This window comes from Spea bombifrons, chromosome 3 (assembly GCF_027358695.1).
Source record: "Spea bombifrons isolate aSpeBom1 chromosome 3, aSpeBom1.2.pri, whole genome shotgun sequence".
NCBI classification, from domain to species: domain Eukaryota; kingdom Metazoa; phylum Chordata; class Amphibia; order Anura; family Pelobatidae; genus Spea; species Spea bombifrons.
Genome location: NC_071089.1, coordinates 122,929,055 through 122,936,554, shown reverse-complemented (window position 1 = coordinate 122,936,554; position 7,500 = coordinate 122,929,055). Strand labels below are relative to the sequence as shown.

Here is a 7,500-nt window from a genome sequence, read left to right as displayed (position 1 = left end):
ACGACAAGCAGCAGCAGCAGCAGCAGCAGCAGCAGCAGCAGCAACAGAATAAGAGAAGTAAAATAAAAAACTTTCACACCTGCGGCCATACCACCCTGAAAGCGCCCGATCTCGTCTGATCTTGGAAGCTAAGCAGGGTTGGGCATGGTTAGTATCTGGATGGGAGACCGCCTGGGAATACCAGGTGTTGTAGGCTTTTAATTTTTTCTCACAGTCCGGGGAGAGCTTTTTGCCATGTGTTTCTTGCTCATCATCAAAGCTTTAAACCCTTATTTGAACCTTCTCACCTTCTCTGTCCTGTCCCAGGGCTTATAATTCTTTCTGTCTGACGTCAAGCAGCAGCAGCAGCAGCAGCAGCAGCAGCAGCAGCAGCAGCAGCAGCAGCAACAGAATAAGAGAAGTAAAATAAAGAACTTTCACACCTGTGGCCATACCACCCTGAAAGCGCCAGATCTCATCTGATCTCGGAAGCTAAGCAGGGTTGGGCCTGGTTAGTACCTGGATGGGAGACCGCCTGGGAATACCAGGTGTTGTAGGCTTTTAATTTTTTCTCACAGTCCGGGGAGAGCTTTTTGCCATGTGTTTCTTGCTCATCATCAAAGCTTTAAACCCTTATTTGAACCTTCTCACCTTCTCTGTCCTGTACCAGGGCTTATAATTCTTTTTGTCTGACGACAAGCAGCAGCAGCAGCAGCAGCAGCAGCAGCAGCAGCAGCAGCAACAGAATAAGAGAAGTAAAATAAAAATCTTTCACACCTGCGGCCATACCACCCTGAAAGCGCCCGATCTCGTCTGATCTTGGAAGCTAAGCAGGGTTGGGCCTGGTTAGTACCTGGATGGGAGACCGCCTGGGAATACCAGGTGTTGTAGGCTTTTAATTTTTTCTCACAGTCCGGGGAGAGCTTTTTGCCATGTGTTTCTTGCTCATCATCAAAGCTTTAAACCCTTATTTGAACCTTCTCACCTTCTCTGTCCTGTCCCAGGGCTTATAATTCTTTCTGTCTGACGACAAGCAGCAGCAGCAGCAGCAGCAGCAGCAGCAATAGCAGCAGCAGCAGCAATAGCAGCAGCAGCAGCAATAGCAGCAGCAGCAGCAATAGCAGCAGCAGCAGCAATAGCAGCAGCAGCAGCAATAGCAGCAGCAGCAGCAATAGCAGCAGCAGCAATAGCAGCAGCAGCAGCAATAGCAGCAGCAGCAACAGAATAAGAGAAGTAAAATAAAGAACTTTCACACCTGCGGCCATACCACCCTGAAAGCGCCCGATCTTGTCTGATCTCGGAAACTAAGCAGGGTTGGGCCTGGTTAGTACCTGGATGGGAGACCGCCTGGGAATACCAGGTGTTGTAGGCTTTTAATTTTTTCTCACAGTCCGGGGAGAGCTTTTTGCCATGTGTTTCTTGCTCATCATCAAAGCTTTAAACCCTTATTTGAACCTTCTCACCTTCTCTGTCCTGTCCCAGGGCTTATAATTCTTTTTGTCTGACGACAAGCAGCAGCAGCAGCAGCAGCAGCAGCAGCAGCAGCAGCAGCAGCAGCAGCAGCAGCAGCAGCAGCAGCAACAGAATAAGAGAAGTAAAATAAAAAACTTTCACACCTGCGGCCATACCACCCTGAAAGCGCCCGATCTCGTCTGATCTTGGAAGCTAAGCAGGGTTGGGCCTGGTTAGTACCTGGATGGGAGACCGCCTGGGAATACCAGGTGTTGTAGGCTTTTAATTTTTTCTCACAGTCCGGGGAGAGCTTTTTGCCATGTGTTTCTTGCTCATCATCAAAGCTTTAAACCCTTATTTGAACCTTCTCACCTTCTCTGTCCTGTCCCAGGGCTTATAATTCTTTTTGTCTGACGACAAGCAGCAGCAGCAGCAGCAGCAGCAGCAGCAGCAGCAGCAGCAGCAACAGAATAAGAGAAGTAAAATAAAAAACTTTCATACCTGCGGCCATACCACCCTGAAAGCGCCTGATCTTGGAAGCTAAGCAGGGTTGGGCCTGGTTAGTACCTGGATGGGAGACCGCCTGGGAATACCAGGTGTTGTAGGCTTTTAATTTTTTCTCACAGTCCGGGGAGAGCTTTTTGCCATGTGTTTCTTGCTCATCATCAAAGCTTTAAACCCTTATTTGAACCTTCTCACCTTCTCTGTCCTGTCCCAGGGCTTATAATTCTTTCTGTCTGACGACAAGCAGCAGCAGCAGCAGCAGCAGCAGCAGCAGCAGCAGCAGCAGCAGCAGCAGCAACAGAATAAGAGAAGTAAAATAAAGAACTTTCACACCTGCGGCCATACCACCCTGAGAGCGCCCGATCTCGTCTGATCTCGGAAGCTAAGCAGGGTTGGGCCTGGTTAGTACCTGGATGGGTGACCGCCTGGGAATACCAGGTGTTGTAGGCTTTTTCTTTTCTCACAGTCCGGGGAGAGCTTTTTGCCATGTGTTTCTTGCTCATCATCAAAGCTTTAAACCCTTATTTGAACCTTCTCACCTTCTCTGTCCTGTCCCAGGGCTTATAATTCTTTCTGTCTGACGACAAGCAGCAGCAGCAGCAGCAGCAGCAGCAGCAGCAGCAGCAGCAGCAGCAGCAGCAGCAGCAGCAGCAGCAGCAACAGAATAAGAGAAGTAAAATAAAAAACTTTCACACCTGCGGCCATACCTCCCTGAAAGCGCCCGATCTCGTCTGATCTCGGAAGCTAAGCAGGGTTGGGCCTGGTTAGTACCTGGATGGGAGACCGCCTGGGAATACCAGGTGTTGTAGGCTTTTAATTTTTTCTCACAGTCCGGGGAGAGCTTTTTGCCATGTGTTTCTTGCTCATCATCAAAGCTTTAAACCCTTATTTGAACCTTCTCACCTTCTCTGTCCTGTCCCAGGGCTTATAATTCTTTTTGTCTGACGACAAGCAGCAGCAGCAGCAGCAGCAGCAGCAGCAGCAGCAGCAGCAGCAGCAGCAGCAGCAGCAGCAACAGAATAAGAGAAGTAAAATAAAGAGCTTTCACACCTGCGGCCATACCACCCTGAAAGCGCCCGATCTCGTCTGATCTCGGAAGCTAAGCAGGGTTGGGCCTGGTTAGTACCTGGATGGGAGACCGCCTGGGAATACCAGGTGTTGTAGGCTTTTAATTTTTTCTCACAGTCCGGGGAGAGCTTTTTGCCATGTGTTTCTTGCTCATCATCAAAGCTTTAAACCCTTATTTGAACCTTCTCACCTTCTCTGTCCTGTCCCAGGGCTTATAATTCTTTCTGTCTGACGACAAGCAGCAGCAGCAGCAGCAGCAGCAGCAGCAGCAGCAGCAACAGAATAAGAGAAGTAAAATAAAGAGCTTTCACACCTGCGGCCATACCACCCTGAAAGCGCCCGATCTCGTCTGATCTCGGAAGCTAAGCAGGGTTGGGCCTGGTTAGTACCTGGATGGGAGACCGCCTGGGAATACCAGGTGTTGTAGGCTTTTTCTTTTCTCACAGTCCGGGGAGAGCTTTTTGCCATGTGTTTCTTGCTCATCATCAAAGCTTTAAACCCTTATTTGAACCTTCTCACCTTCTCTGTCCTGTCCCAGGGCTTATAATTCTTTTTGTCTGACGACAAGCAGCAGCAGCAGCAGCAGCAGCAGCAGCAGCAGCAGCAGCAGCAGCAGCAGCAGCAGCAGCAGCAGCAGCAGCAGCAGCAGCAGCAACAGAATAAGAGAAGTAAAATAAAAAACTTTCACACCTGCGGCCATACCACCCTGAAAGCGCCCGATCTCGTCTGATCTTGGAAGCTAAGCAGGGTTGGGCCTGGTTAATACCTGGATGGGAGACCGCCTGGGAATACCAGGTTTTGTAGGCTTTTAATTTTTTCTCACAGTCCGGGGAGAGCTTTTTGCCATGTGTTTCTTGCTCATCATCAAAGCTTTAAACCCTTATTTGAACCTTCTCACCTTCTCTGTCCTGTCCCAGGGCTTATAATTCTTTCTGTCTGACGACAAGCAGCAGCAGCAGCAGCAGCAGCAGCAGCAGCAGCAACAGAATAAGAGAAGTAAAATAAAGAACTTTCACACCTGTGGCCATACCACCCTGAAAGCGCCAGATCTCGTCTGATCTCGGAAGCTAAGCAGGGTTGGGCCTGGTTAGTACCTGGATGGGAGACCGCCTGGGAATACCAGGTGTTGTAGGCTTTTAATTTTTTCTCACAGTCCGGGGAGAGCTTTTTGCCATGTTTCTTGCTCATCATCAAAGCTTTAAACCCTTATTTGAACCTTCTCACCTTCTCTGTCCTGTACCAGGGCTTATAATTCTTTTTGTCTGACGACAAGCAGCAGCAGCAGCAGCAGCAGCAGCAGCAGCAGCAGCAGCAGCAGCAGCAACAGAATAAGAGAAGTAAAATAAAAAACTTTCACACCTGCGGCCATACCACCCTGAAAGCGCCCGATCTCGTCTGATCTTGGAAGCTAAGCAGGGTTGGGCCTGGTTAGTACCTGGATGGGAGACCGCCTGGGGATACCAGGTGTTGTAGGCTTTTAATTTTTTCTCACAGTCCGGGGAGAGCTTTTTGCCATGTGTTTCTTGCTCATCATCAAAGCTTTAAACCCTTATTTGAACCTTCTCACCTTCTCTGTCCTGTCCCAGGGCTTATAATTCTTTTTGTCTGACGACAAGCAGCAGCAGCAGCAGCAGCAGCAACAGAATAAGAGAAGTAAAATAAAAAGCTTTCACACCTGCGTCTATACCACCCTGAAAGCGCCCGATCTCGTCTGATCTTGGAAGCTAAGCAGGGTTGGGCCTGGTTAGTACCTGGATGGGAGACCGCCTGGGAATACCAGGTGTTGTAGGCTTTTAATTTTTTCTCACAGTCCGGGGAGAGCTTTTTGCCATGTGTTTCTTGCTCATCATCAAAGCTTTAAACCCTTATTTGAACCTTCTCACCTTCTCTGTCCTGTACCAGGGCTTATAATTCTTTTTGTCTGACGACAAGCAGCAGCAGCAGCAGCAGCAGCAGCAGCAGCAGCAGCAGCAGCAGCAGCAGCAGCAGCAACAGAATAAGAGAAGTAAAATAAAAAACTTTCACACCTGCGGCCATACCACCCTGAAAGCGCCCGATCTCGTCTGATCTTGGAAGCTAAGCAGGGTTGGGCCTGCTTAGTACCTGGATGGGAGACCGCCTGGGGATACCAGGTGTTGTAGGCTTTTAATTTTTTCTCACAGTCCGGGGAGAGCTTTTTGCCATGTGTTTCTTGCTCATCATCAAAGCTTTAAACCCTTATTTGAACCTTCTCACCTTCTCTGTCCTGTCCCAGGGCTTATAATTCTTTTTGTCTGACGACAAGCAGCAGCAGCAGCAGCAGCAGCAGCAGCAGCAGCAGCAGCAGCAACAGAATAAGAGAAGTAAAATAAAAAACTATCACACCTGCGGCCATACCACCCTGAAAGCGCCCGATCTCGTCTGATCTTGGAAGCTAAGCAGGGTTGGGCCTGGTTAGTACCTGGATGGGAGACCGCCTGGGAATACCAGGTGTTGTAGGCTTTTAATTTTTTCTCACAGTCCGGGGAGAGCTTTTTGCCATGTGTTTCTTGCTCATCATCAAAGCTTTAAACCCTTATTTGAACCTTCTCACCTTCTCTGTCCTGTCCCAGGGCTTATAATTCTTTTTGTCTGATGACAAGCAGCAGCAGCAGCAGCAGCAGCAGCAGCAGCAGCAGCAGCAGCAGCAGCAGCAGCAGCAACAGAATAAGAGAAGTAAAATAAAAGACTTTCACACCTGCGGCCATACCACCCTGAAAGCGCCCGATCTCGTCTGATCTTGGAAGCTAAGCAGGGTTGGGCCTGGTTAGTACCTGGATGGGAGACCGCCTGGGAATACCAGGTGTTGTAGGCTTTTAATTTTTTCTCACAGTCCAGGGAGAGCTTTTTGCCATGTGTTTCTTGCTCATCATCAAAGCTTTAAACCCTTATTTGAACCTTCTCACCTTCTCTGTCCTGTCCCAGGGCTTATAATTCTTTCTGTCTGACGACAAGCAGCAGCAGCAGCAGCAGCAGCAACAGAATAAGAGAAGTAAAATAAAGAACTTTCACGCCTGCGGCCATACCACCCTGAAAGCGCCTGATCTCGGAAGCTAAGCAGGGTTGGGCCTGGTTAGTACCTGGATGGGTGACCGCCTGGGAATACCAGGTGTTGTAGGCTTTTTCTTTTCTCACAGTCCGGGGAGAGCTTTTTGCCATGTGTTTCTTGCTCATCATCAAAGCTTTAAACCCTTATTTGAACCTTCTCACCTTCTCTGTCCTGTCCCAGGGCTTATAATTCTTTCTGTCTGACGACAAGCAGCAGCAGCAGCAGCAGCAGCAGCAGCAGCAGCAGCAGCAGCAGCAGCAGCAGCAGCAGCAGCAGCAGCAGCAGCAGCAGCAGCAGCAGCAGCAGCAGCAGCAGCAGCAGCAGCAGCAGCAGCAGCAGCAGCAGCAGCAGCAGCAGCAGAATAAGAGAAGTAAAATAAAAAACTTTCACACCTGCGGCCATACCTCCCTGAAAGCGCCTGATCTCGGAAGCTAAGCAGGGTTGGGCCTGGTTAGTACCTGGATGGGAGACCGCCTGGGAATACCAGGTGTTGTAGGCTTTTAATTTTTTCTCACAGTCCGGGGAGAGCTTTTTGCCATGTGTTTCTTGCTCATCATCAAAGCTTTAAACCCTTATTTGAACCTTCTCACCTTCTCTGTCCTGTCCCAGGGCTTATAATTCTTTTTGTCTGACGACAAGCAGCAGCAGCAGCAGCAGCAACAGCAGCAACAGCAGCAGCAGCAGCAACAGCAGCAACAGCAGCAACAGCAGCAACAGCAGCAGCAGCAGCAACAGAATAAGAGAAGTAAAATAAAAATCTTTCACACCTGCGGCCATACCACCCTGAAAGCGCCTGATCTCGGAAGCTAAGCAGGGTTGGGCCTGGTTAGTACCTGGATGGAACACCGCCTGGGAATACCAGGTGTTGTAGGCTTTTAATTTTTTCTCACAGTCCGGGGAGAGCTTTTTGCCATGTGTTTCTTGCTCATCATCAAAGCTTTAAACCCTTATTTGAACCTTCTCACCTTCTCTGTCCTGTCCCAGGGCTTATAATTATTTCTGTCTGATGACAAGCAGCAGCAGCAGCAACAGAATAAGAGAAGTAAAATAAAACACTTTCACACCTGCGGCCATACCACCCTGAAAGCGCCTGATCTCGTCTGATCTTGGAAGCTAAGCAGGGTTGGGCCTGGTTAGTACCTGGATGGGAGACCGCCTGGGAATACCAGGTGTTGTAGGCTTTTAATTTTTTCTCACAGTCCGGGGAGAGCTTTTTGCCATGTGTTTCTTGCTCATCATCAAAGCTTTAAACCCTTATTTGAACCTTCTCACCTTCTCTGTCCTGTCCCAGGGCTTATAATTCTTTCTGTCTGACGACAAGCAGCAGCAGCAGCAGCAGCAGCAGCAGCAGCAGCAGCAGCAACAGAATAAGAGAAGTAAAATAAAAAACTTTCACACCTGCGGCCATACCACCCTGAAAGCGCCCGATC

The 7,500-nt window shown here is 49.2% G+C and overlaps 18 non-coding genes and 4 pseudogenes across 18 annotated transcripts in view; all 22 read left to right on the top strand.

The window, feature by feature from the left end:
• The first annotated feature begins 77 nt into the window (after positions 1-77).
• LOC128486773 (5S ribosomal RNA) lies at positions 78-196 on the top strand. Its single transcript, XR_008353053.1, has one exon. It is a non-coding gene; the product is annotated as a 5S ribosomal RNA (ribosomal RNA).
• Positions 197-420: 224 nt separating this feature from the next.
• LOC128485790 (5S ribosomal RNA) lies at positions 421-539 on the top strand. Its single transcript, XR_008352118.1, has one exon. It is a non-coding gene; the product is annotated as a 5S ribosomal RNA (ribosomal RNA).
• A 215-nt stretch (positions 540-754) lies between these two features.
• On the top strand, positions 755-873 carry LOC128485333 (5S ribosomal RNA). Its single transcript, XR_008351674.1, has one exon. It is a non-coding gene; the product is annotated as a 5S ribosomal RNA (ribosomal RNA).
• Positions 874-1,232: 359 nt separating this feature from the next.
• On the top strand, positions 1,233-1,351 carry LOC128486522 (5S ribosomal RNA). Its single transcript, XR_008352815.1, has one exon. It is a non-coding gene; the product is annotated as a 5S ribosomal RNA (ribosomal RNA).
• Positions 1,352-1,593: 242 nt separating this feature from the next.
• On the top strand, positions 1,594-1,712 carry LOC128485332 (5S ribosomal RNA). The gene has a single exon (XR_008351673.1). It is a non-coding gene; the product is annotated as a 5S ribosomal RNA (ribosomal RNA).
• Positions 1,713-1,930: 218 nt separating this feature from the next.
• Positions 1,931-2,039, top strand: LOC128487520 (uncharacterized; annotated as a pseudogene).
• Positions 2,040-2,266: 227 nt separating this feature from the next.
• LOC128484877 (5S ribosomal RNA) lies at positions 2,267-2,385 on the top strand. The gene has a single exon (XR_008351240.1). It is a non-coding gene; the product is annotated as a 5S ribosomal RNA (ribosomal RNA).
• A 243-nt stretch (positions 2,386-2,628) lies between these two features.
• LOC128484853 (5S ribosomal RNA) lies at positions 2,629-2,747 on the top strand. Its single transcript, XR_008351218.1, has one exon. It is a non-coding gene; the product is annotated as a 5S ribosomal RNA (ribosomal RNA).
• Positions 2,748-2,983: 236 nt separating this feature from the next.
• Positions 2,984-3,102, top strand: LOC128485629 (5S ribosomal RNA). Its single transcript, XR_008351959.1, has one exon. It is a non-coding gene; the product is annotated as a 5S ribosomal RNA (ribosomal RNA).
• A 212-nt stretch (positions 3,103-3,314) lies between these two features.
• On the top strand, positions 3,315-3,433 carry LOC128485618 (5S ribosomal RNA). The gene has a single exon (XR_008351948.1). It is a non-coding gene; the product is annotated as a 5S ribosomal RNA (ribosomal RNA).
• A 258-nt stretch (positions 3,434-3,691) lies between these two features.
• On the top strand, positions 3,692-3,810 carry LOC128486810 (5S ribosomal RNA). The gene has a single exon (XR_008353088.1). It is a non-coding gene; the product is annotated as a 5S ribosomal RNA (ribosomal RNA).
• A 209-nt stretch (positions 3,811-4,019) lies between these two features.
• On the top strand, positions 4,020-4,138 carry LOC128486044 (5S ribosomal RNA). The gene has a single exon (XR_008352363.1). It is a non-coding gene; the product is annotated as a 5S ribosomal RNA (ribosomal RNA).
• Positions 4,139-4,360: 222 nt separating this feature from the next.
• On the top strand, positions 4,361-4,479 carry LOC128486460 (5S ribosomal RNA). Its single transcript, XR_008352756.1, has one exon. It is a non-coding gene; the product is annotated as a 5S ribosomal RNA (ribosomal RNA).
• A 197-nt stretch (positions 4,480-4,676) lies between these two features.
• Positions 4,677-4,795, top strand: LOC128486128 (5S ribosomal RNA). The gene has a single exon (XR_008352442.1). It is a non-coding gene; the product is annotated as a 5S ribosomal RNA (ribosomal RNA).
• A 233-nt stretch (positions 4,796-5,028) lies between these two features.
• Positions 5,029-5,147, top strand: LOC128486799 (5S ribosomal RNA). The gene has a single exon (XR_008353078.1). It is a non-coding gene; the product is annotated as a 5S ribosomal RNA (ribosomal RNA).
• Positions 5,148-5,365: 218 nt separating this feature from the next.
• Positions 5,366-5,484, top strand: LOC128485331 (5S ribosomal RNA). The gene has a single exon (XR_008351672.1). It is a non-coding gene; the product is annotated as a 5S ribosomal RNA (ribosomal RNA).
• Positions 5,485-5,717: 233 nt separating this feature from the next.
• Positions 5,718-5,836, top strand: LOC128485330 (5S ribosomal RNA). The gene has a single exon (XR_008351671.1). It is a non-coding gene; the product is annotated as a 5S ribosomal RNA (ribosomal RNA).
• A 197-nt stretch (positions 5,837-6,033) lies between these two features.
• LOC128486939 (uncharacterized) lies at positions 6,034-6,142 on the top strand (annotated as a pseudogene).
• Positions 6,143-6,460: 318 nt separating this feature from the next.
• On the top strand, positions 6,461-6,569 carry LOC128487373 (uncharacterized; annotated as a pseudogene).
• Positions 6,570-6,835: 266 nt separating this feature from the next.
• Positions 6,836-6,944, top strand: LOC128487658 (uncharacterized; annotated as a pseudogene).
• Positions 6,945-7,132: 188 nt separating this feature from the next.
• On the top strand, positions 7,133-7,251 carry LOC128486063 (5S ribosomal RNA). Its single transcript, XR_008352382.1, has one exon. It is a non-coding gene; the product is annotated as a 5S ribosomal RNA (ribosomal RNA).
• A 215-nt stretch (positions 7,252-7,466) lies between these two features.
• LOC128485329 (5S ribosomal RNA) overlaps positions 7,467-7,500 on the top strand; it is a 119-nt gene continuing 85 nt past the window's right edge. Inside the window, exon 1 of the ribosomal RNA XR_008351670.1 lies at positions 7,467-7,500. This exon is cut by the window's right edge and continues 85 nt beyond it. This is a non-coding gene — a ribosomal RNA (5S ribosomal RNA).